Source organism: Mytilus californianus, unplaced genomic scaffold (genome assembly GCF_021869535.1).
Source record: "Mytilus californianus isolate M0D057914Y unplaced genomic scaffold, xbMytCali1.0.p SCAF_3, whole genome shotgun sequence".
NCBI classification, from domain to species: domain Eukaryota; kingdom Metazoa; phylum Mollusca; class Bivalvia; order Mytilida; family Mytilidae; genus Mytilus; species Mytilus californianus.
The window spans coordinates 56,183,314-56,210,882 of record NW_026262679.1 but is presented as its reverse complement, the minus strand read 5'-3'; the positions used below and the strand labels follow the sequence as shown (position 1 = coordinate 56,210,882).

Below are 27,569 nucleotides of genomic sequence, written 5' to 3'. Positions count from 1 at the left end.
TAACATTGTTTGTGAGGACACTTATGTAATTTGCACTCGTCTAAACTCGGCCGATAGAAGAAGAGTGGCGGATTCACCCGAGGATTGCCGATTGATATAAATTGGGTATTCAATACAAAGACGAAATGATCCAGATCTTTATCTTTGGTTGAAATACCAAAGGAACATAACACAGATTGTTTAAGGATTCCTCTAAAGTAAATTCTGTAACAGTCTATGTTTGGTTTTTAAGAGAATAGTCAATACAATGTACCTAATTCTCTCAGGACGCAGTTTACATAAAGAAATTCATAAGCAAAAACTGTAGGATTTGGAGCCTTGTCTGCGGGGACAACATCATATTTGTCATGGAAGTTAAAATTTTCGGTCAAGTGCTTAATAACATTTGGGTCTTCGAATATAGATGTCTAAGGAGGGTTAACAAAATGCCATGAAAATCCTCGACGCTAAAATTTTAGTTCAGCATTATACTTTATAATTTATCCAATGCATGCCTTGCGTCTAAAGTATACGATTTCAGTCAGTTATTACACTAAAATGGTGTTTTTACCATTTAGCAATTACCCTAGTTCCCTCGCTGTTGACTACAATGCAAAAGATGTCATACAGCAATTACCCTAGTTCCCTCGCTGTTTACTACAACGCAAACGAGACCAGCAATGACCTCGAGGTGCTTGTTAATTGGTAATTTTAAAAATATCTTATATACTCCATCTGTTCTTTTTATATCATATACTATGCATTTTGTAAAGCAGTTGCTATTTTCATCTATCTCATTATAGGTGTTATATGATAAATATAGTACATCAAATAAAGTATATTGTACTGCTTTCGCGCAAAGTGTTTTTTACTGTAAATTATTTCAATAGATTGATTTTGGTCAATTTTTACCTTTGAAAATGAAAAGACTTGGGTCCATCAGTTCCATTTGTTTTTTTTTTTTTCGTTGAATAAGCCAAAGATTTTTGAAAACGTTATTTAATGTTCTTTAGCAATATGGAGCGACCAACATTTCATGCCTCAAACTAATTAGGACAAAAACATTTCAGTGATTGATTGTTTGTTGTTTGTTTAACGTCAATTTCAAATATTTCATGCATATTCTTTACGAGAACAAATCACCAATGACAGTTCACAAACATGCTGAGCGCATGACACTCTCCAACACGAATAATCAGATTAACCGTCCCAATTTTCAACTGAACATGGTTATATATCGATAAATTTATCAACAGCTTAACAGACTCTGCACTGGTTTAACTACAGAATACGAGAAGTCCATGCAGGTTACCATGTTTTAATAACTCGGTCAACCCTTGGGTTTTAAAGGGATAATGTAATATGAATACGAACCCTGCTGTTTACAGACACTCTAAGAATTTTTTTTTTCGCGTGCTTTTTCACAATATAATAGTCCGCGGGAACACATTTAGCCAATATTATACACATTATTCTGACACAAAGTCGATCAGTTGTTGCTAGCCTTGACTAGTAGGCGTTAATACTTGATGTTAATACTTTAAATCAGACTGATTGTTTAAGGATTCCTATAAAGACTATATTGTAACAGTTTATGTTGGGTTTTTAAGAGAATAGGCAATACCTAATTCCTTATGGCGCAGTTTACAAACTCACAAATTCACAAAAAAAAACTATATGGTTTGGAGCTTTGTCTGCGGGAACATCATATTTGTCATGGAAGTTAAAATCTTAAAATTTTTACAAAGTAATGGTGTGTTTTTTTTCTATTTGTACGAAATATTCAACTGTTTCAATCGATATATCCTATAAGATGGTGCATAACAAATATTCGGCATTGAGTGTTCCTGATGAAGTTAAATCCAGAAAAGCGCTTCGGATGCATGAAATTTATAAAAAGTGAAAAATAACAAAAATACCGAACTCCAAGGAAAATTCCGAATCAAAAGCTCAAACAGATCAAATAAATGGAAAACAACTGTCATATTCCTGACTTGGTACAGTTATTTCTTATTTCTTATGTAGAAAATGGTGGATTAAACCTGGTTTTATAGCTAGCTAAACCTCTCACTTGTACGACAGTCATATAGAATTCCGTTATATTGACAACAATGTGTGAGTAAAAAAAACAGATGTAATAATTTAAAATGTCACAAGTTGGGGTACAGCAGTCAACATTGTGTTATAATCTTAATCACTATAAACAAAATAACTATTTCAACAAAGAAAAAAAAATGGCATATAGACACTCAATAGAGAAAGTACATAAGCGAAAATGAAAGACAAGAATACAAAAATGACCATAGCACAATAACACAATGGCGGGATGTATAAATACCTAGCCACGCCAAAAGTATATAACCAAGAATGGACTAAACAGTAAAGGTTAAAAATATACAAAGACAAATAAAAAAGACCACTATAACACGTAATTAAGATGATAAACAACGTCAGTACCTAGAATCTATACTTCAAGACCATCATGTTTTATTTGTAAAGTTGATACGGAATATTTATCAACAAGGTCTTGCCGTATCTTACGATGAACCTTTTGGGAAAAAGGACGAGACGTTCTTTGGCATAACCCTGGTTCATCAATCTTCTGCTCAGACACTGGTGACGTTTTATAAAGATTGAGTAGATGCTGCAAGCTCTGGAATACCGAATGAGTTGGGAAATGTATATATGAAGTTGGTATATTGCTGCTAAATTGGGGCAAATTTATAATTTCAAAATTAAAATACTCTCGTTTGTCATAGATTCTGGTACTGAGATGACCACTTATGTCAAATTCGAAGTTCTTTTCATTTTTTTAAATACCGAGAATGTCTAGAAATAGACCGTAAATATATCGATTTTTGTTGAATATCAGTAGAATATTTTAAAGGCAAATAGTCAGTATTATACATAGGTGTCCCTGATTTTGGACTTAACTTTATATCTCGATGCCTATTCAAACGGACAACCAAATATAAAACGGTGTCAAGAACAAAACCAACAAAAGAATTATATATGGCATTGTTTCAAAGTTTATTTCAGTTAACCGCTCTATATATATATCATATTGATCTATATTTAAAGGCTTTTATTGATTCAAACGGAAACATAATCTTACCATTGGTATTGATTATGAAAACAAACTGTCCTGTTTGGTTGTGTCCATCCTTGAGAGCAGCCGATACCGTGTGTCCATCCTTGAGATACTTTATGCAACTTATCTGAAATTAAAATAGCCAAGGACATTTTTGTTATTTAATAAGATAAAATGCTAATCTGAACATTAAAAAGTAGCAAGAAAACTGTCCTACATGTTTCCATCCACCCACCTGCGCAGCCGACACCGAGTTGTTTCAAATCTGTGTTACTAAGTGCGAGCAATTTGAAATTAAACCAATTTTATTGCTTTTTTTTAAGATTTAGAGTCAGTCTCTAGACTTTTAATATACCAAATGCTTTTGTAGAAATGTTAAAACGCATTTCCGCTACTCTTTTACTTTATTCACAACGACTAAGTTTTAGCATCAAAGAAAGTAAGATGGACTCAACAATCGTAGTAACGTTAACCTATCATTTCCTTCCAAAGCCACCTGACCTTCGTTACTTACCAACTCTTAAAGTTTGTGACAGCCATTGCCATAACATCATACAACAGTAGGATTTTACGCAATATGCAATTTAATTCTGGACTTACAAAAATGCCTTAAGGGTTGACTGGAGTAAACAAATATAGCCACTTGTATTTCTCCAATGTGGATGTAATTACTTAAGTGTGATCCCCGTTTAGCTTTTGGGATGTATAAATACGCAGCCAGGTCAAGTCGAAATGGGTGAATTAAATCTGGTGCATCGTGTAGCTTTGTATGTGAAAAAAACACTTGCAATATCTCTTTCAAGGATCCGTAGTTGACCTGTTGCACGGGAAAATTGCTCTCCCTTTCCCACATGCCGTTTTTAAGTGGCAGTCTAAATATACTGCCCTTAACCCGGTCGACCCCCTTATTGAACCTACTCATTAGATATTTTTATATGTTCGCGTCCTAGATATACATTAATGATTTTAGACTAGAAATAGAAATAATAACAATCAATTACAAAATTTATAAACTTTAAAACGGATTTGGAATTCTGATGTTAAAGTTATTAATAAAAGATAGTTTCCTCCCAATAAACGAACACGCTATATTTGTCTTTCCCTTAATATTATTTAAAAAAAAACGCAACAAAGTGGTGATAATCAAAATGACACTGTTTTAGTACTATTTTAGATTGATTTGACAGCAAGAGATGTCACGATCAAAAGTACAATACATATTTATGTAATAAGGGAAAATCACAAAATAAGGGGCGGCTGAAGTGGGAGCAAGGTAAACCCACTGTATGACCAAATCGTGGATTGTTTTGAGGACATATGTACATCTAATTTTTGACTGCCCCCTTTTTTAAGCAAAAGGTTTTGGTGGGTTTTATTGGCCTACATTTCATTTTAGGATTCCTAGATTCGCTACTCAAAATGATTAACATCCAGCCACTAAGAATTCGCGTAACATTGATTACTTTTTCGAAAGGAATTGGAAAATGTATAAAAGTGTAGTAAAATAGAAATATTATTAAAATTCTAGATTTATTTCCAGTTTTCATAAATGACTTCTTAGTATTTAAGCCCAATAAATGTTCTACTGGAAATGCATGTGAAAATTACAGCATTAAAAATTTAGATTATACTAGGACCTTATTCATTGGATTTGATGCTCTTTTCCATATCAAGCGAGAACCCTCCGGAACACTTTTGTTCACGTTTCGTTTCGAGTATTTCGTGTTTGCCCAATCTTTCACGGTCTTTTCAAATGATTTATGACACTTTGTTTTTCTTTCTGGTCTTTTCTATAATGGCTATTCTTCTTTCATTTAAAGTTTCTTGATGGTCCTTTGTATCTCCATTGTTTTCATAAACGATAACTCTAACTTGGAAACGTTCAGAGAGCCAAAGACTTTCGAAAATAATGGGAGAATATTTTTTTAAAAGCAATCTATTAACATAACAACTAAAACGACTTACAATCAAACTAAACGGAGTCTGGTGAGGTAAAAACTTAGGTAGGGCACAGGTCGTTAATGAGGTAAAAACTTAGGTAGGGCACAGGTCGTTAGAAAAAAAGCTATCAATTCAAATGAGAAAAGAAACCGAGGTTGTTACTCCACACATGGACATAATTTTAGGACTAAACTGAGTCTGGTTAAGACAAAACCGAGCTAGGGCAAAGGTCGTAAGAAAGAATTTATCAAATCAAATGAGGACCGAAGTTGAGCTTGTTAACCGACAACATGGAAATAATAGTATTAAAAGTTAATATAATTTGAACAGATTTTTCTATGAATTGCACTGATGATGTTTCTACCTTCAAAACAATTCATCGATCTATCCATCGGTCAAAGTAATCGTCTGTCCGTGCAACCTTATGACTTTGCCTCTTTCACATTTTGTGCATATTCACAAGGAATACAGGTGCAAAGTAAAGTTGTAAAGTGATAGAAACTTTATACTCTCAAGAATTGAAATGCATATTTTTAATTTTCAATTGACTTGTACATTAAAATAGTTTAGAGATAATTTGGCTCTTCTGTTAGACCCCTTCGCTTTTTTAATGCTATAAAAAGAAATATACATTTGGCTTTTTAATTTTCTGTCTCAAGCGTACCAAATGAAGTTATTCAGAAACATGCCACTGGAATCGATATTATACGTTTATTTTCCATAATTAAATTTACACATATATATATATATAAGGTCTTACCCATGCAACAAAAAAATTGAAGGAGATCTATTTGCTAAAACGAATGAACAAAATATAGTTGTACTCTCTAAGGCAAACATACAATACAGCATACCACGTGTAAATGTAATTAAAAAAAAAAAACACGTGCAAATTAAATAATCATAGAACCATAGCTATTGCTGTTATATATTCCTTTTTGTATTCAAACAAAATTGCAATTGAAAAAGTAACACGGAACGGGGGAACGGGGAATAGAACTAAATAGCTTAAAATTATGAGAAAGGGGAAAAGAGGTGGTGATAGAATTGATAAGTATAAAAATGGGGAAAAGAATTTGGCAAACTTGCCGCTTCCTTCTATATTTTTATATTTTAATATACAAGCTGGTATTGTCCAAAAGAATCCATGTAGAATTTTGATAAACCCTGAATTAAAAGATCATTGATATCTGAAAGTTAGTGTTATAGTCTTATAATTGTGGGAAACTATTTCGGTATAACAATTTCAAGCGTAGGCATCGTAAAGTACAAATTCTAGTGTATATACGTTTTTTAAAGAAAAATATGTGGCGTTAAATTTTTGCTCTATTTTTTTCAATATTTACTGAATGTGTGTGGGGAAATAAGTTGCAAGTAGCTATAACGTTCCAGATCACTTATGTAAATGGGTAGTTATTGTTCAATATTCATGTTACATGTAATAATGAATTTATACATCAATAATTCATAAGTGTGTTACACGTGTGGGTGGTAAAACTTTTAATTAAATTAAATAATTTAACGTTTTCGTCAAAGTAAAATGTCTAAGGAATTTTTATTTATATGAAAAAATTATATCATTAACAAATATGGTGGGCACATTTCATTTACGATTTTTTTTATTTACAGGTCATAAAGCTATGCGTGGTTGGCAGTAATTATGCAAAAAAAAAATACACCAGCTGTTTTTCATGTTTGTTTCACTTTATTTATAAATACAAGGATAATAAAATATAATATAACATCATTTTTGTTAGTTTGTTTATTAATTCCCACTTTCATATTTTCAAATTGAACTAAAATGTGATCAAGTAATTTAGTAATATTTTAATAATTGTATGCTCATTTACACCAAGATGTCGTTAAATGAAATTGGATACCCTGCATTTATCATGCTTTTCAATAACATATGGTCAAATTGCTGAAAGACCCCCTCCTAAAATAAAATGATTGAAAACTATCATTCTGCATTGACAATAATATCTTGGTGTAAATTAGATACATACATTCGCCCTCAATGTGTATCTAATACATACAGTACGTTTCTCTGCTAAGCACGCGGCATGCAGGAGTAAGACTGGTCTGCTCGGAGTCAGAATAATGTTCGGGTAGGGTTACATGTATTCCTGCGGACATAATTTGTAAACGAGCACGTTAAAAAAACCGACTCAGTTTGTCAGTCTAGTACAATGCAGGATTAATATTCATATAACATTAACATGTTCGCGTCCTGAATATGCATTTAATTTGCCGCTGGACGTTAAGCAGCCTTCCAGCATCATCTACTTGATCATCATCAATGTAAGGTAGCTATATATATACTAAAAACTTTATCGTGTCCCGCACTTTTCGTTGTGATTGAGCTCATACACATTTATGCGAGATTGTCCATTCATTTCAAGACCCTAATTCAAATTTATCTAGTCAATTCTTTGCATATAATATTAATAGAGAATTTCCAATACTTTACAATTTATCTGTAACAGTTGATAATATCATTTGTTTATTCAGACAATCGAAATTGATTTATTCTTAATCTTATATGTTTTTTCTTGAACAATAGAGACATATGTTTTCCTATGTTTTTATTTTTATAGCAAATATTTTTATTTGCTACTCTTTATACATATCAAGCTGTAAATGATGCATATTCTTATATGCGACGTTTTAAAAGATTCTATCTGAATTATTATACTCCTCTACAGAATTACATACGGGGACGCACAGATACTGTTATGCAAGTTAAGCCAAGAATTATTTTCGAATCTATTTTTATTTTTCTCAAGTTTGTTGCCTATTTGAAATTATATATAAATATAAAATATATTGTTTAAAATTTGTATTGTTAAACTCCGTGTCATCCTAGGTGCAATTGCACAGAATCGCGTGTTTGACATTTTCGTGAATTGTCGTCTGCTAGCCAGAAAGCAATTCATAATAGTTGATATTAATAATCCAACTAAGACAGGCGCGAATTCTAAATAATACCTTTTATTTATCGAAAAAGAAAAAAAAAAAGATATTGTCTAAAATTAATGATCAGTTGATAAAAATAGATAAAATCTTTTGATAAATTAAGTCTCCTGCGAGAAAAGAACAAACACCTATTGTACAACTCGCGAAATAGTAACAGATAAAAGCCATTGTTATAGATAATCTATTATTAATATATCTTCATGTAATTAGATTAAACCCTTAATCACCCTGTCGTGGCGACAGTCAATTCAAACCCAATATGCTTAATACGCTAACGCGAAAATTCATCTATCATTTGAAATTCCAGAACCCCAGGAAAGGAAGTTCTTATGTATCTATGATATATATAATTAATTTTGTCGTTTGATTTCTTTTATTGTGCGTGTTGTAGGTACCCCGACCTAAAGGCACTTGAAATTGATTTATTGTTATCCGATGATCATCCGGGTAACCACAGTTATGTCGATTTCAAAGGTTTCGCCACATCGAAAGAAGATTCATAATGCTTTTGGAAGATATTTTCGAAAAACACAAGATATATTTACAAATAAACACAATTGTGTGTGAATTTTAAACTAATTCATTGTCCAGTGACAAAGTAATGTAAATTCTTTGACTCATTTTTAAAATTTCTTAAATGTACGTTTATATTTTATGGCTCATTTGATTCGTGAATATTTGTGGAAATAGGTTAAAATTCGATCATCTGTGCTTCTTAGTACGTTATATGTTTATGTTATTTAAATGTATTTCCAAATAAATTCGCAATTGAAATGAAAGTCATCGTTACGCACGGAAGAAATTTCCTGTTCTCAGGGTTGTGACGTATCTTGAACATTAAAGGTACCAGTTTTGCATTTTTTTTTAAGTTTTAGTGACAAATTTTTATGTGGGTAGGTGTACTTTAAGATAACTTCAAAAATATCACAAAATGAGAACATTTAGTGCATACCTATCTTCGTCTTGAAATTTGATGTAGACATTAACTTATTATGTCTTTCTACAGTAAAAGATGGCCCTCAGAAATATTGTGACGAGGTTTATTCAACCAGAGGCCTCAGTTAGATGTTGATTCTTAAAAATACTAAAGATCAACTGCAATATTTCTTCAATCAATTTTGCAGTAAGATCAAAACTTTTGATTTTTCTACCATTTACACTATTATTATTCCCCACGCTCAAATGAAACATCGAATACATCGTCTCGTTAAGCAGATATTTTTTACCTTAAAACATAAGAATCGTATAGATACACCGTGATTTCTTGTTTGAACTCATGAAACATTTTACTATGTCAATAACCGTAGTTATTCCAAAAGGAAATATACCGAAGGATATATCACCAAAATGATGGAATGAAACTAACCCGAATAATTCAGTCCCTCCCCGTGATCGACTCTCCCACTCGCGAGTTAATGTAGCCATCGTAGAGCAGTGGAATATAACGACTGAATTATTCGGGTTAGAATGAAACCGAAATTTGTCAGCTTTATCTATAGGATGATAACTATAAAATTTGTGATTTTCGTCAAAAGTTTGTAATAAGAAAAAAGTCTCTCACCGCCTCATTCTGTATTTACCTGTTCCAAGGCAGGAGCATGTAATTCAGTAGTTGTCGTGTGTTGCTGTATATCATATTTGTTCTTCGTTCATTGTTTTGCCCACAGTGTGTCAAGCTTTAAATCGCCCCGAGTCTAGAAAATAGTTGTGAATAAGGAATGGAACTATCAAGAATTTGCAATATAAACCAAATTCACTGTGTGACAAAAATATAAAAATAACACAATTTTATTACGCATATATTACATGAGATAACAATTGAGGCAACCAAAATAATTCAGTTCCTCTCCGTAATCGATTTCTTCTGCTTGCGAGTAAATGTAGCCATCTTAGAGCAGCGGAATCTAACGACTGTATTATTAGGCTTACAACTTAAAGTATTCCTGACTTGGGACAGGCAGATGAGCATATGACGGGGTTATTCTATATTTTTCACTTTAAATTCTATCCCTTTTAATCAGGATACGCAGAATAACAAAAGATTTAAAGAGAACGTATTACTAAGAATAAAAATCAGTACAGAAAAAATGATAAATTATTCAGAAACTAAGGTTCCAAATCCCTCAAGCAAGTTTGACCTTAGATGAATTTGGCTTTTCTGTCTTATTTCCTTTATGGTCACATAGCCCGACGTTTATACGTATTTATACATCCCTGACTTCCAAATGTTTGAATTTAAGCGTTCTTTGTGAATGTAAATTAAAAGCGCTTCGGACGCACGAAATTTATAAAGTGTTACAATGCGAGTAAAACAATAATATGAATAATAATCTCGTATGTCGGAGAAAACTCACATCTACTAAACACTAGCTCAAAGTGTGCTCAATCTACTGATATGAAAACTTGCTGGCCTCTATATTGCCATTATTTGCACTAACTTCATCCCCGCCATATTTAGCTATAATGAGACACTAAACATTGATTTTTCCATTCGGAATTGTGAAATTCTGCATTTTAACATTAGGAATTGTTGAATACAAACAAATATAATTTTTCATAAAGAAAGAAGGAAGTAATTTAAAAACACGAAGGGAACGCAAAATAAGATACAATGAATTTTAAATGTCATAAAAACAACAGCAACATGTGAGTTGGAAGACATTATGTCATATACATAAATAGAACTCGGAAATCAAATTAGAATAAGCCTTCACAGAATAATAGCGATAATTTCTATACATGCATTTTAAATTTTAGGATCCTATCGGATTCTCAGGCTTATTAACAAGTAAGCTAAAACAACTCATTATTGGCGCTCAAATCAAAACAGTTGGAAAGCCAAATCAAATACGAAGTTGAAGAGCCTTGAAAATGAAATATTCCAAAAACTTGTGCCAAAACTGGCTAAGTTCTTTTATCTTTGGGGGTAGAAAAACGTAGGGGTTTCGAATAATTCAACATTTTATATACAGTATATTTACAGAAAAAGACCATATCAATGATATTACATGGTACCACACGAGTGCTGACTACTGGCCTGGTGGTACATCCGGGTACTTTACTTCCATCAGCAGTGGCATCGACCTAATGGTTGTAAAAAGTAATCGATGGTATCAGTCTAATATTGTCAACAATAACTGTTATTAACTATGATCTGTGATTTATGCAATTTATATGCAATTGGTGATGAATTTCACTATCAGTTTAAAGGTACTTTTTCTCAAATTGAAGAAATAGGCGTGTGCCCTGTAATGTGTATAAGAATCCCAATACTACAGACTAGTGTCTACTTTTTTTGTTCTGATGACTACATTTTACTGATCAAACTGGCAAAATTTTGTAAAATTGTTTTGTCTGTTATAAAAAGGTTTGCCTCCCACTGTAAGTTCCATAAACCATGTACTTTATACCATTGTATATGTAACCATGTCATTCCATTAATTTCCATTGTTTTGTATATATGTTATTGAAAGGAGGTATAACTAATATACGTCCTTGGTTATTGTTATGAATAATATTCACATACCGCTGATGGGGTCTTGAAAAATAAAAGTTAGCACTTGAGATCACTCATAGTTTTTTGTGGGGTTTTAGTTGCTCAGTCTTTAGTTTCTATGTTGTGTTTCGTATACTGTTGTTTGTCTTTTGGTCTTTTTTCGTTTTTTTGCCATGGCGTTGTCAGTTTATTTTCGACTGATGAGTTTGAATGTCCGTTTGGTATCTGTCGCCTCTCTTTTTCAAAGTTTCAAACAAGAATACAAGTATATAAATATAATTTTAAGAGATACATGTACCTACAATTGTGAATAATTATAATGTTGCTGATCCTCATTCGAATCGCCACCCTCACCTATACTGATACACCTTATTTACCTTGTCTATAGTCTCTCTATTAAGTTATCATAATTAAGTTTATTATTCAAATAAAAGTATCTGGATTGCTAGTCATAAAGTTGGATTGTAAAAATACATATTGAGAAGCGAAATATGCCATTATAATTTTAAAAAGTCGAAACACAATATTTGGAGCGAAGTGGAACAGTTTTCATGTTTTATTTACACCCCTTAGTTTTCTACGATCAACATAATATATCAATTGCAAAACGATAACAGAAAAAAGGCGGATTTGTTGACTCGAAACTGGTTTTTAAATGTATCACAACACGAAAAGCACTCATATATTGAATATTATTAACATTATTGGTCATACATTAAAACAAAGATATTTAAAAAAGAAAATAATCAACAAATCAAAAGGATAAAAGAAAAAAAAAATACATCATCCACGGTGGGATTCGAACCCACGACCTCTGGATTAGAAGTCCAGCGCGCTATCCCCTGCGCTACGCGGACATATGTATAGAGTGTACATATTTAAATATTAATACATGACTTGTAAATTAACAACATGTACCCATAATTGACAATAAAAAACTTTGTATATTGTATACCATACAGTTCAACATCTGGTTGCAATTTCATATAAACCTACATATCAATACTTTATAATAAAAACATGTTTTGTTGAACTATATTTGAACAAACAGACTAATCTGTTTTGGATTTATTTCAGCTTGGGAATTTTGTATGAGATGTGTTTCATATTTTGGATCGAGTCATTTGGATTGTTTACACAGATCAAGATAACGGTTTTTGTTGGACAGTATAAATTTGCGCTTATTTCTCTGCCATCTCCAGGATTTTTTGAAAGGGGGCGTAAATCTATAAAACTGTATATATATATACTGCCGAGTGGAGCGAAGCGAACATTTTTTGGACGATCTTATTCTAAAAATTATAAATTTTCCAATCAGTCAAAAGGGGGTAATGTTACGCCTAAGACATGTAAGAGTAAGACTACGCATCCCTTAATTGATTCCGCCACTGATATCTCCAGTTATAACTAGACTTTAAAAATTGTAATCTCCATTCATTATTGATATTCTGCATTTAAGTTTGACATTTAACTGTATATCGTATACATGTAAAATGGCAACCGTGATGATCAAATTTATGTTATTTGTCGTACGCCGGAGTGAAGAATTAACTTACAATATTGAAACATAGCAATAACTGAAAATATACGAAGGAAATACTCTCACGGTAGGAACTAACTTAAAGTTAGCATGTCATGAAGACATTAATTTATTATAAAAAGGAAGCATTTTATATAAATAAATAAAATAAGAAAAGTTGAATAGAAATTAAGTGAATGCAAATTATTAAATATGGTAATCCTCTTCCATGTAATCATGTTAGATGTTTCAGTCTTTGAATTTTTTGTGTAGTTTAGCTGCTGTCTTCTTGACTTAAATTTTACATTTTTTAAATTCATATTAAGGTAGATCGGGGGTCTTTTTCTCAACATCCCTTCTGCAGTTTGTTCTGGGAATGTTGCAAAATTACTTTTTTGGTTTAAAAGATTTTACCAAGTATCATTCAGTTTACAACAGAAATATCTAAAACTTGAAATTTAAAGATTAAACTATCAAAAAATTAAAGTCTTTAAACGTATTAAAATCTTTTTTTAAATCGAGGGCAGATAATAATATTGAATTTGATACAGGCCAATTTGTGTTTTATTGATTTTTCAGGAAAATAATGCTAGTGATCCCATATCTTTATTTGATATTTCGGAAGTATTTATGAAAAGCAATTCTTTCATTAATTTTTAACCCATTCTATCGTTTAATGATTTCTCAATAAGGAAAAAATGAATTTACCCTGTATAACGCATATTACATAACTGTGATTTCGTTAATTTCAATGTATTTTAACGAAAAAACAAGGTCCGTGACCCCAGTTTTTGTATTGAAATTTGAAAGTACATTAATTAACCTAGAAGTCTTTTACCGAAGTTGAAGAAAAATCTATCGTCGAACATTTAGACACTCCAGCTACCTTAAATAAACAAGATTTAGTTATTCACGCCTACTTACAAGGTAAGACATGGTATTTGATTTCCTCCTCAGCCTCAATGTTCTTTTTGTTCTGACTTTTAGGGATGTCATTGGCCATTGCCTCATTGACACTATTTTCTATCCATAATTTACTTTGTTTTTTGAAGCTGCTTTAAATGTGGCTTATACTAATTGAAGTCACAATGGACAACCTTTGAAATTTCTTCCAATTATAATTATGACCGACATCAATATACATATTTGTTTTTCGTTTACTGTTTTGTATAGTGTGTTCTTGTGTTGTGCTGTTGCACCACTGTCTCATGTTAGGTGGAGGGTTTGGCGCCATCTAACTAGTTTAACCCCGCCACATTCTGTATGTGCCTGTCCCAAGTCAGGAGCCTGTAATTCAGTGGTTGTCGTTTGTTGCTGTGTAACATATTTGTTTTTCGTTCATTATTTTGCATATAAATTAGGCCGTTAGTTTTCTCATTTGAATTGTTTTACATTTGTTATTTCTGGGCCTTTTATAGCTGACTATGCAGTATGGGCTATGCTCATTGTTGAAGGCCGTACGGTGAACTATAGTTGTTAATTTCTATGTCATTTGGTCTCTTGTGGAGAGTTGTCTCATTGGCAATCATACCACATCTTCTTATTTTTATATGTATATACATGTATGATAATGATTCTCTGTTCTGTTTCAATTTTGTTTTTGTTAATTGACCATACCATCTTTGTATGAACATACACTATTCTGACTTAAAAACACACATTTCAAATAAATGTTTTAACAAAAAATATTATTGAAAATCAAAATTAAAAATTTTCAAAATCATCATAAGGAATGTCAAATAATTCTTGATTATATCGTGCGAATTGTTGTGAAATAACGATGGTTTACATCCGCGTCATTGGACTCCTGAGGAAAGATGTCTCATTGGCGATCATTCCACATCTTCTTATATAATAAAGAACGATGTTGTAGAAATTTTGAGATTTGTGAAATAAAAGGGGGACTATTAATTTTATGTAAATGTAATGCTTATACTTAAAAGTACTAAACAACGTGAATCACGATATTTTCCACTGATCATAGTTGATGTATCTATTTACTCCGGACAAGGCGAGTTTGTCGGATGAAACCGATTTCCGCTTCCTGTTTACCTTAATATCGGTCGATGGCCTTGGATTTCGTTTATCTTAATGTTGTCCACTTAGACAGTAGACTCGGTCATGTTTCTAGAAAAATCTACACACTTGGGATTAATCCGTTTTTTATTTTTTTTACTTTTTTAACGTGTCTGTCAGTTTTAAAAGAAGAATTTACTCCCACAAACAATCTTATTTTAGCTGTATTTGCGACGGAAGAAAGAATCGTATTCCATCCCAAAGGCAACTTACACAGAATGTATCGTTTACATCTTATTCATGAAATGAATAAATTAATTCCGATCTTCCAGGCAAATCTTGTCTCAAACATATGCGTTGGCTCGTTTATTTTTAATTCAACAGACAGTTAAGGTAGAATAGTAAGAAAAAAAACGAGGAAATCACCAAAGACAAAATATCACGTTTTCGACGAGTTTCATATTACTTCTAGTATAAGAATTGTGTTAGCCCTAAACGCCTCAATTGACAAAGTTTTCTTAGGTTAACAATCTGCTCTATCCCCCTCTCATCTATGTGTTATTTGTATATTGATAGTCATCTTTGTATAATATTCATATTTTTACCCATATTATTCTCATATCATTCATACCAGAACTAACAACCAATGTCAGATTTTTTTTTTTTTTTAAAGATTTTTATAGTTTGTTCTAATGCTGTGCTGTTACACCACTGTCCCAGGTTAGGGGGAGGTTGAGCGATCACAAACATGTTTAACCATGCTACATTCTTCATGTTAGTAGCCTGTAGTTCAGTGGTTGTCGTTGGTTCATGTCTGTCATATGTGTTTTTCGTAATTTATTTGGTTATGAATAAGGCCGTTAGTTTTCTCGTTTGACACTTTTCATGTCGGGGTCCTTTATAGCCGACTATACGGTATACATTTATGTGGTCTGTTGTACTTTCCAAGTATTTTTGGATTTTTATAGATTATCGTTGGTTATCTCAACGAGATTGCTTTTCTCGCTTTCGCCGGTACGGTACGGCGAAAGCGAGAAAAGCAATCTCGTTGAGATAACCAACGATAATCTATAAATATCCAAAAATACTTGGAAAGTACAACAGACCACATTAACCACAAACAAGGCACAACATCTGGTGGTGTTCAAGTAATTTTACGTGCGCATTAACATCGGATTCCCATTTTTGACTATCAAGACCATATGCAGTAAAAAATAAACACATAATAACAGAACATGTCAGTGCAGCTACCAACAGGAGGACGACTAACTAACATCTCATTTGGAAAGCGGTGAGGAATTGCACTACTACAGGAAGCTAGCTTAGGTAACTACAGCGCAGTGCGCAGATTTTGTATCTTAAATTAATTGGCCAATCCTCATTGATACGGTATGTTTACCTTGACACTTAAGCTTGTAATATGAGTTATAGAACAACCTGATATCTTGAAAGAAGCAAGAACGCAAGGGTTTTCACAAACATTTTCAAAATTCAGATTGTACTTTTCCAGCAGGGTGTCAATATGGTACTACAACGTTATAACAATCAGAATAGAAATATATGATCAAATGTGGTATTACAGGAGCGGATTCAGACGAGCGCGCCCGGCGCGCGATACCAACCCCCAACTCTTAAAGGAAGAACAAATGTAATAAAGGTTAAATAATAGCTAATTTTTTGTCAAAATAAGGTCCTATATATTCTGAGGAGCACCGATATGAACTTTTAAGTTACTTAGCAAGTTTATGAAAATGTAAGGCAAGCTATATATGAAATAAGATAACAGTAATATTAACAAACGTTTCTCATTTATATTCTCATAACACAATGAAAACGTATATATTCATAAAATCAATAAACAAAGAAACTGGTGTTGAAATTGATATTAATTACTTAAGAAACACTCATTTGTCATCTGATGTGCCATACATTCACCCAGCATAGCGAAGAATATTATACAATGTTCAAGTTCAAGTTCATTAAAATTGTTTTCTTTTCTTAAACTTTGAGGTACTAGTAGGTTATTCCATATTTTGCAGCCGTGTAGCGAAAAGAATTAATGTCATAGCTTGTTATTTTTTACCTTAATTGACAGTGGGGCTGTTCAACTGTATTTTTATATCTAAAGGAATATTTGTGATTTGTGATATATTAATGAAAGCATGTAGATAACTATGGTGTATGTTGCACATGCAACTATTTACGTCAGCATTTTTAGTCTGATTTCTTTTTTTTAATCACTAGCTGCTCCTTACTGTGACACTGAATTATAGCTATCTTCTTTTTTTTTATATTTCTGCTCATTTCCTTAAAATAAGGAGACGTAACATACATGAGAGTTGTCAAAAGAAGAAAAGACAAACCACTAGACACGAGTTCAAATATTGAGTAGAACAATTCCATCCCAAAACCGATGGTGAAATCCGGTATAATTTTAATTATCCTTTTTGGTTATATAGCTCTTCAACTGTTTCGGTTCTTATACATCCTTGGCTTTCAAATATTCGGCTTTGAGCGTTGACGGTAAATCCAGAAAAGCGCTTCGAACGCGTGAAATTTATAACGTGTTGTTTTCACATTTTGAGCTTATTAAATCTAAAGTCTACTTTCAATTGCTTGATAATCGTTGACTTTGTAAATACTGTATATCGATATAACCTTTCTTATAGCAATAGTGTTGTGTTAGTGGAATTCCTATACAAATAAAAGCTTTGCATGTCTATACATGTTTGGTGCTTTATACTGCAAATTACTTCTTTAGAGTTTTAAATATATTTTGAATTTGAATTCGAATGAATATTGTCTGCTCAGTTAACATTTTTGTATGCAAATCGAATGAGGATTTTTTTTTAAAACATTAATTTTTTTCAATATGAACTTTCGTTAACTAAAAGATCTACTGAAAGATTGTAAAATACAGAAATCACGGAAAGTGAAAATTATTCAGTTGAGTCTACTTACTGTTTTGTTTGCTTGGACAACATATTGGTCAATAGTTAAAAGATAAAAAAAAAAGTAGTGTTTGCGACAACTCATTATAGCGTGAAAGTGATTATTGAGTAAGAAACAATAAACGGGAACTTTATAATTCAATGTTTGATTTAATAATACAAAATAGTCAAAGAGGGAACGATTGGTCACGTGGTATAGTTCTAATATTAGATAACATTAACGATACCAGTTTTACTGCACCAAATCCGCCATAATATTTGAAAACCTAAAACATAATACACACGCTGAAGAGTTAAGGGAGCTACCATTTGATTTTTATGGGGGGGGGGGGGGGGGTGTAGGATGAAATTTGAAAAAGGCAGGACAGGAGTTTTGAGTAACTTTGCAAAACAAAAAAGCAGGATGACAATTTATGTCAAAAAAAGTCAGGATAAACTAATAAAAAAAAGGCAGGACCAAATAGAGTGAAAAATAAAAAGGCAGGACAAAATTTTTCATCCTTAATTTAGAATGATTTCTTAAGTTTTAAAACAGCAGTTTTCAATCATACAATATCTGTATTTTCATGACAGTGCCGAAGAACTGGCTTCTGGGCTGAAGGTACCCTCGGGAACTAACAGTACACCAGCAGATGTATCGACCCAGTGGTAGTAATGACATTAACTGTACCAATTTTACTGCACCAGACGTGCATTGCGACAATTAACGTCTCTTCAGTGATCGATGCTCGAGGCCACAATATTTGAAAATCCAAAACATAATACGCACGTTGAAGAGATGATCAAACCAAAAAGTACTTCCTTACATGTAAGTATAGCTAAATCCGGACAAGGAATTAGAGCTTTGCCTGATAAAGATATGTTCCTTAAATCTAAAAAAAAACTAATTCTTGAATATTAATCAGAAAAACAATTGACTATTTCTTGCAGCAATGAACTTTTATCGAAAAATTCACTTGAAAAGAAAACCTATGAACTGACCCTGTAACATGTATATAAAGATAAAATAATAATCTTCCTTCCGGGTTTTCAGGTTAGTGTAATGACTCTTGAATGTATAGGATGGTCTAAGGGTCACGAAATTATATTTCAATTGTTATTTATTGTGATATTTAAGTATAGCATCTTATTTGGAACGTAAATTTCTATATTTGAAAGTTGGATGATATTATAAGTAATCTTAACTAAAATACCTCTATGGGGATTTCCGGCCTTACCTAAAATATTTCTTGAAGCATTTTTTTTTTCATTTTAAAAAATCTTAAATTCCACGTGTGTTAGTTTGAAACTTAAAATACATACACCTAATAAATATTCACAAAAAACCTATAAAATTAAAGAATTAAGCAAATTCATATCCTTTTGCGGAGTTAAAACTACTATGATCAAGACGTTAATTTAACTTAATTCTCAGAATTGAAAAAAAAAAGATTATGGCACATGTCGTTGAAAATTTGTAGGAACATATCTGTATAGGTATATACTGAGAAAACACGTTATTAAGTAAAAATAAATTTAGCACTTATTTCAAAAATGTTCGTTTTGAGAGTCATCTGATATGTCTGATAATTTTTTGTTACAAAAGGTATGAATGTGATATTGCTGTAATTTAATACTCTTGTAATCAACTACATGTATATTTGAACTTGCTAAATTGAAAGTTAGCATACTAAAAAATCTATGTTTGAATAAAAAAGGAATGTCTTACTACATGTATAAGGTTTACTCACAATGATTCATCTTAATTCAAAACAATCAGAAAAAAAAAAATTCTAGAGTCAGACATAAAGAAAAGAGCCATTGGTTTATCGCCGATTGGAAAGCGACCAAATAACACAACAAAAACAAAAATTATTGATTCTTCAATTCAACCTTTTTGGATGCAGTTAATATGGTCGGAAATATAACTTTCAAAAGTCACACGATTTATCCTTTGAATAAGTATGTGCCATCTGTTGCCTTGAAATTTTATTCGAGTAATCGCACGTTGGTTCCCTTCTAGATTCCGTAAAATATTCACTATGCAATATTTGTATATTCCGAAGGCATACTGAATATTTTACGCAAGGATCCAACCTAACATTATGCCGGATCCGATCTGACCACTATTTGCTCTTACACCTTAATGCCTCATAGTAAGCGGAGACGAAGCAAATACCAAGGTTTTTGGTTTTTGGTTTGACCTGGCATGGAAACAAATCTATTATCCCCGGCACTCGATAGATGGATGGCTACGACCATATTCAAAACGAGAACAAGATTATTTGAAATGAAATATGAATTCTGCTTTTTACTAGACCAACACGCTGAGCCGGATTTTTAACGTGTTATTTCACAAGGTAACAGTCCGCAAGAAGACATGCCACACTACCAGGAAACATTATTCTGACTCCGAGCCGACCAGTCTTTGCTCTTACCCCTTAATACCGCGTGCTTAGCGCAGAATCAGCAAATACCAATTTTCAAGTCTTTTGATTTACACTTTCCTGGGTTCGAACCCACGACTTCACGGACTCGAGGCGAGCTCGCTTCCACGAGACCACCAAGGCGGTAACTGAATTCAAACTGATTCAGATTTTTTATAGAAAAAAATATGCCCTTTTTTTACATCAACAATTCTTAGAAGAAAAGTTATCTTTATACCAAAGATTATTCGAACTCCGCAGATCAAATGCAGAAATAAAAATAGAATATTGTTAACACACAAAAAAAAAGAAAGAAAACAGAAAGACAAGAACAATAAGATATTGATTTTTGTACAAATGTAATTTTTTTATTATATAAATTTTAATGTTTTATGTTAGTAATTTTTCAAATATCTTATTGTCGTTGTAAAACAAAGATTTACTTTAGGCTTGAAACGCAATTGCTGATAATTATGTGTTTGTCAATTATAGCTAAATGGAAATATGACATATTTATATCATTCAAAAGACTTTTTATAGAGATCGCAACAGATTATCACGACCCGACTCATTTGCTTTTTCTTTCTTTGACTCGTTAGAGCACAGATTATTTTTTACTGGAAATTAAAATCGAATTTGCACATTTGTTTTCATATGATGGCTCTTTCGCTATTTCCTCGCATATGCAAACCGCAATATTTCACCAGTTCTTGAAAGCTAGTTGTTCAATTAAATGTAATATTGCTAAGCCTGTTTTTTGTGTATTTGCTTTTGAAAACACAAATCCTTGAATGGTACAAGAAACATAATTTTTCCAAAATTTTACTGACAACCAAGAAACCCGAAATGAACTAATACATTTAGGCCGAACGGTGACCTTTGGAGTCTTAAACCCATGTCAATTGATTCTAGTGGATAGTTGTCTGATTGGCAATCATTCATGACAAACTCTTCTTATTGTTATATTAATTACAATCAATCTATATATATATATATATATATATGTGATATAAGTTGATCTCGCAAGTATGTATTGTATTGCAATATATGATGAATGATGGATGGCTGCTTAACGTCCAGCGACAAATTAACATGCATATTCAGCACGAGTACATATTAACGTAATATGAATATTAATCCTGCTTTGTACTAGACTGACACGCTGAGCCGGATTTTTTAACGTGCTAGTTCACAAGGTAACAGATCGAAGGAAGACATGTCACCTTACCCGGACACATTATTAGGACTTCGAACCGACCAGTCTTTGCTCTTACTCCTTAAACGCCGCGTGTTTAGCAGAGAAGCAGCAAATACCAATGTTAAAGTCTTTGGTTTCACCCTTCCGGGGTTTGAACCCACGACCTCCCGCACTCGAGGCGAACACGCTACCACGAGACCACCGAGGCGGTTTGAAAGATATGATGTCCGCAAGCCGATGATTTGATTTCGTTTTCTTTTACTTAGTTTAACCTCATTTAAACTTCAATATTTTGCGTCAAATCCTTAATTTTGTTATTCCTATTAACAAGGCATTAGTGAAACAATTAAAGTCAATGTGAATTCATTTACTTTCGTGCGTATCAATTTTCGTGAATAGAGAAAATTTGCGTTTTCGTGAAAACTTGATTTTGTTGTAATTTCATTCATACTTGATTTCACAGTTTGTGAAATTCTTCATACAATCCTATAAAAAAAATCATCAAAGACATCAGACGCGCATTTTGTCTACAGTAGACTCATTAAAAAAGTTGAAAGGCAAAATAAAGTTCGAAGTTCAAGAGCATTGAGGAACAAAATTTCCGAAGGAAAAGGAGTAAGTTTGGTAGGTGGCGTATTTGGCCCAGATTATTAAGTCAATTGTTTCCAGCAAAAAATGTTTCAAGTTGATAAAAAGACATTTAAGAAAGTAAAGTGCGTTTTACGGTACCATTTTCCATGAAAATCGAACCTTGTAAACGCGCCTTACAATTAGACTACTTTGGTCTAACTTTTCAGGTGAAGCTTTGACAGTAACATCTCAAATATGGCCAACATATAGAGTGTTTGAAAGTTGACAAAATCGTCTGGATTAAAACCAAGTTTAGGCCTACGAAACATACAGCACGCTAATTCTTAAGTTTCAAACAAAAAGGCGTATTTCCTATCTTGTCATTAATTTAGCTATGATTCATTGTAATATAGTTTAATAAATCATAATTCAATATTTTTGCTGAAAATAAATGCCATATAAGGGCCTTATCGAACCTTCTCCTTTGTATTTTGCTGAACGAATAGCTTGATTAAAAAATACTTTCATTTTATTAAAAAATCACATATTATAGACTTGCTACTACAGAATACGATTAGAACTATGTTGAACATATGAATTGCATGTTACGTCACCTCGCTATTGCGTCGGAGATTTTATGATTGAAACAAATTGCGATGGTAAAGATCTTGCATGACTTATTGGTCGTTAGAATGTCTATTTTCTGCTTCTATGAGGAAGTATATCTTTTTAATCCTCTAATTTTATCCTTCACGTGTCTTTCTAGGAAATGTTTAATTGTCTCCTGTAGTTTACAACCTGGATTTATCATTAACACAAATGCTTGATAAATGATGACATTTTCTATAGTGTCCTGGATTCTAGTTTTAGAAACATGTCAACCTTACAGGAAGACTGGCTGACTGGTTTATTGTTCAAAAATTAAAAGGAAATTGTTATTGCGGAAAGGTCGTAACTTTTTATTACTGTTCAGATGATTCCGTCAATGAAAGCAAGGTTCGGCCTTAGTGTCTGTTTCTATATCGATGTTGTTTTACTATGAAATCTTTCTTTTAACAACTATAGTGACGTTTATTGTTTTTTCTTTTAAAATATTGCAGTCAATGAAAACAGGGCTTAGTCATTTGACATTGACATGGCACTGACATTTTTCTAAAGTTTGCTTCCGTATATATGTTTTTTATAGGCGGAATTATTGAAAAAATAGAATTAGTTCTAATATTTTTCAATTGCAATGAAAATTACTTCTGTAATCAATAACATCAACATGGACTTTATCTGTGATAGCTTTTTTGTAGTTTTTGTAGAAAAAAAAGATAAATAGTAATCAAAGATACAAGTTTATAAGGGATCAGACTCACAAATTTTACAATGACTAATAAGCCATTAAATTGATAAATGAAGCCATTCTGAATTAAGGAGTAAATCTCCCTCATTCAAAGCTCTGATTCCTTTTCAGATTTGGGTATACTTTACCGGTACCGACATGCTTTATAACAAACCTTTCTTAAATTGTCCGTTTATGAATTTATAAATTATAAAAATAAACTAAGGTTTCAATTTCCTCAGGCAAATGTGACCTTAGATGGATATGGCTATATTTGTAGGTCCTTTTTATCATAAAGCTCAACTGTTTCTGTTCTTATATATCCTTGCCTCTCAAATATTTGATTTTTAGCGTTCCTGATGAAAGTAAATCCAGAAAAGCGCTTCGGATGCATGAAATTTATAGTGTTGATTTCAGTTTTTATATAGATATAAGAAGATGTGGTATGAGTGCCAATGAGACAACTCTCCATCCAAGTCAAAATTTATAAAAGTAAACCATTATAGGTCAAAGTACGGTCTTCAACACGGAGCCTTGGCTCACACCGAACTGCAAGTTATAAAGGGCTCCAATAATTACTAGCGTAAAACCATGCAAACGGGAAAACCAACGGTCTAATCTATATAAAAACGAGAAACGAGAAACACTTATGAACCACATCAACAAACGACAACTACTGAACTACAGATTCCTGACTTTATGTCTTTTTTGGTTTTATCAGCTATTCAACGTTTGTAATGGGTTTTTTGCATTTTTAAATATTTTGGCGTTGAGCATCACTGCAGATACATTAATTGTCGAAATGCGTAACTAACTGGTGCTGAAAAATTGGTACCGTTAATGTTATTAAATTCATATTTGCCTACCGATTTCCTTTTAGTTTAGAATTAATATTTCATGTATGTCACTAGTAAGGAATCATTATGTCGAAAAAATTCTTCGGTATATTCATTAATTTTTATATCAATTTTAATTATTATAATAATAGTTATATTCAGTGGCTGCTTATTATGTTAAACAATGAATACAATATACTTAGTAGATCATATAAAATATATGTAATATCACCGAAGGTCTACCGAAAGTCAACTTTGCTCAGTAGTCTGTCCATTTGAATTGATATGGCACGAATTATATGATACAACTGGTATTAATTATACCAGACGAGTTCATTGAATTATATTTAGGTATTTGTTCTCTCCAACATTTTATATTAATCAATTTCAAAGACTTTTGTTCACGAGGTTACCACGTGATGAAGGTTATTCAAAATATACATATTGCGTGGAAATCATATCATATGTTTTGGTCTTAAGGAGTTGCATAAAAGTGACAGACGATTCCAAGGCGGCAATCAAAACTATAATTAGAAGCAAATCTGACAATGCCACGACCAAAAAAGACAGACGATGAAAAGACAAAAAGTATACAAAACACTACAACGATAAATAAAAACTGAGAAACACGAACCCCACCAATAACATAGTGTGATCTAAAAAAAAAAAGGAAGATACCAAAAGGATATTCAAACTCATAAGGGAGCTACCATTTGATTTTTATGGGGGGGGGCTAGGATGACAAATTTTGTCCTGCATTTTTTTTTAAGTGTAATCTCTGTCCTGCCTTTTTATTTTTCACTCTATTCGGTCCTGCCTTTTTTTATTAGATTATCCTGACTTTTTTTACATAAATTGTCATCCTGCCTTTTTTTTTTGCCAAGTTGCTCATCCTGCCTTTTTTTTTTTACTCAAAACTCCTGTCCTGCTTTTTTTTTCAAATTTCATCCTAGCCCCCCATAAAAATCAAATGGTAGCTCCCTAAGTCGATGATACTGACAAAGCAATGGCAAAAAACGAAAAGCAACCAAAAGACAAAAAACAGTAAACAAAACACAACATAGAAAACTTAAAACTGAGTAACACGAACCCAACCAAAAACCTTTTGGTGTTTTCAGGTGCCCCAAAAGGGTAATCAGATTCTAGTGGTACCAGTCTTGTTCCTCATGTTGCAACCTTTGTTTCAGTTTAATAGAAACAAATAGTTCCAAAGAGACATGACATTCTACAAAAATAAATAACCCTGAATCTGTACCGATCAAGAAAAAATAACAAAATATCTGCCCCTATAACCGCATTTCTAGTGGCAGTATGACTGTCATGCCCTTTATCCCAGTCAACACAACTTGCATTACCAATTTATTGTAGTTATTGAAAATTTGTTAAATCGTCCTAATATGCCTAAGTTATTTTCCACTAGACGTAAAGAAAGAAACAATCTACCAATCGATCGTTTTTATAGCTTTTGTAGATATAAGAGGATCAGACATTCAAATATCAATTTGACTAATAAGCAATTCAATTGTTTAATAAAGCCATTTGAAATGAAGGAGTATATCTTCCTCATACAATGCTCTGATTCCTTCAATCATCATCAAAAACAACATCTTCAAATTTGAAGAAAATTTTGGACTGCACTTCTGGTTATCGTACGGAAATGGTCAGTCCGACTGAATGCCACCAACCATACCCTATATTAGTAACAGGATATAATCATCAGATAACCCGGTTATACATGCATTTACAGGATTCAAAGCTAATTACTTATATTACCTTTGTGCTTTAGGATGTAATATTCTTTTCAGTTAAAATTTTTGTTTGCGAAGAGATTTCATTCATGAGATCAATATGATTTTTTATTTGCAAAACATAATTCATATACACTTTTCAAAACTGTCAATTTAATTATATTTTGCTTTAATTACTACTGTAATCAATACAAATTGCAATAGATATACCTATGACCTGACATTTCAAATTAAAGCCAATCGCACACGATCGTGTATTTTTTTATAACAAATCTATTTGAAGCAACTTAAAACATAAAAAAAAACCTGAAAGATAGTTTATTCTGAAACAGAATTGATAACATGTCATTGTTAAATTTAATGGACTATTGACTTCATTTAGATACAATACTTAAACTTAAAATATAAAAAAACCTGAAAGATAGTTTATTCTGAAACAGGATTGATAACGTGTCATTGTTAAATCTAATGAACTATTGACTTCATTTAGATACAATACTTTTGGGGCTTTACCGAAGATAATTGAAGACTAGAGAAATCTTATGTCATTTTCCATTTTACCAGAATTTTGAATGCTACCTATTTTTGTTCTATATTCGTGTAATATAAGGTGATGTAGGTATGCGACGACGAGAGAGCACCATTAGTTAAAACAAAATAGTTTTAGGGAGTGACAAAACTTACTTTTTAATAAAAAAAAAAAAAAAGAAACAGCACTCTGATTCAAACAAAAAATAATATCAAACTGACATCAACGAAATGCTTTATTTCTTGATTATTTGTTAAGCTTGGAGAACGTGTTTTCAACAAACAATCAGTATTCCCATAGGAATCAACCGTGCGACCTTCTTGCCGACTTTTTCTTTATGAGACAAACTTCATACAGGAGCTACTTAAAAAGTATTAAGCGAAGCTAAAAATATCCTTTAACTTTATGTTCCGCTACATAGATGATGTCTTCTCACTAAATAATTCTAAGTTTGGTGATTATGTTTAACCCATCAATCTCGTCGAACTTGAAATGAAGCATACAACAGATACAGTCAAGTCTGCCCCATATCTTGACTTACATCTAGAAATTGACAATGAAGTCGTAAATTTTTATTACTGTTCAGATGATTCCGTCAATGGAAGCAAGGTTCGGCCTTAGTGTCTGTTTTTATATCGATGTTGTTTTACTATGAAATTTTTCTTTTTAACAACTATAGTGACGTTTGTTGTTTTTTTCTTTTAAGATATTGAAGTCGGTGAAAACAGGATTCTAAATATTTGTTTATATTTTATATTTTTTGTATCTGTTGTACACATAAAGGATCAAACTAACAAATATTAAACTTGGAAGTTTTAAAAGAGAGGCAAGAGATACCAGATTGCTGTTCAAACTCATAAATCGAAGACAACGCCATAGCAAAAAAAAACGACAAATGACTAAAAGACAAACAACTGTCTACAAAACACAACATAGAAAACTAATAAATGAGCCTCTTCAACCCATAAGAAGTTAGGGTGATTTAAG

The 27,569-nt window shown here is 32.2% G+C and overlaps 1 non-coding gene across 1 annotated transcript; it reads right to left on the bottom strand.

Annotated features, from left to right (window-relative positions):
* Nucleotides 1-12,267: 12,267 nt before the first annotated feature.
* Trnar-ucu (transfer RNA arginine (anticodon UCU)) lies at nt 12,268-12,340 on the bottom strand. Its single transcript has one exon. It is a non-coding gene; the product is annotated as a tRNA-Arg (tRNA).
* Between the last annotated feature and the right edge of the window lie 15,229 nt (nt 12,341-27,569).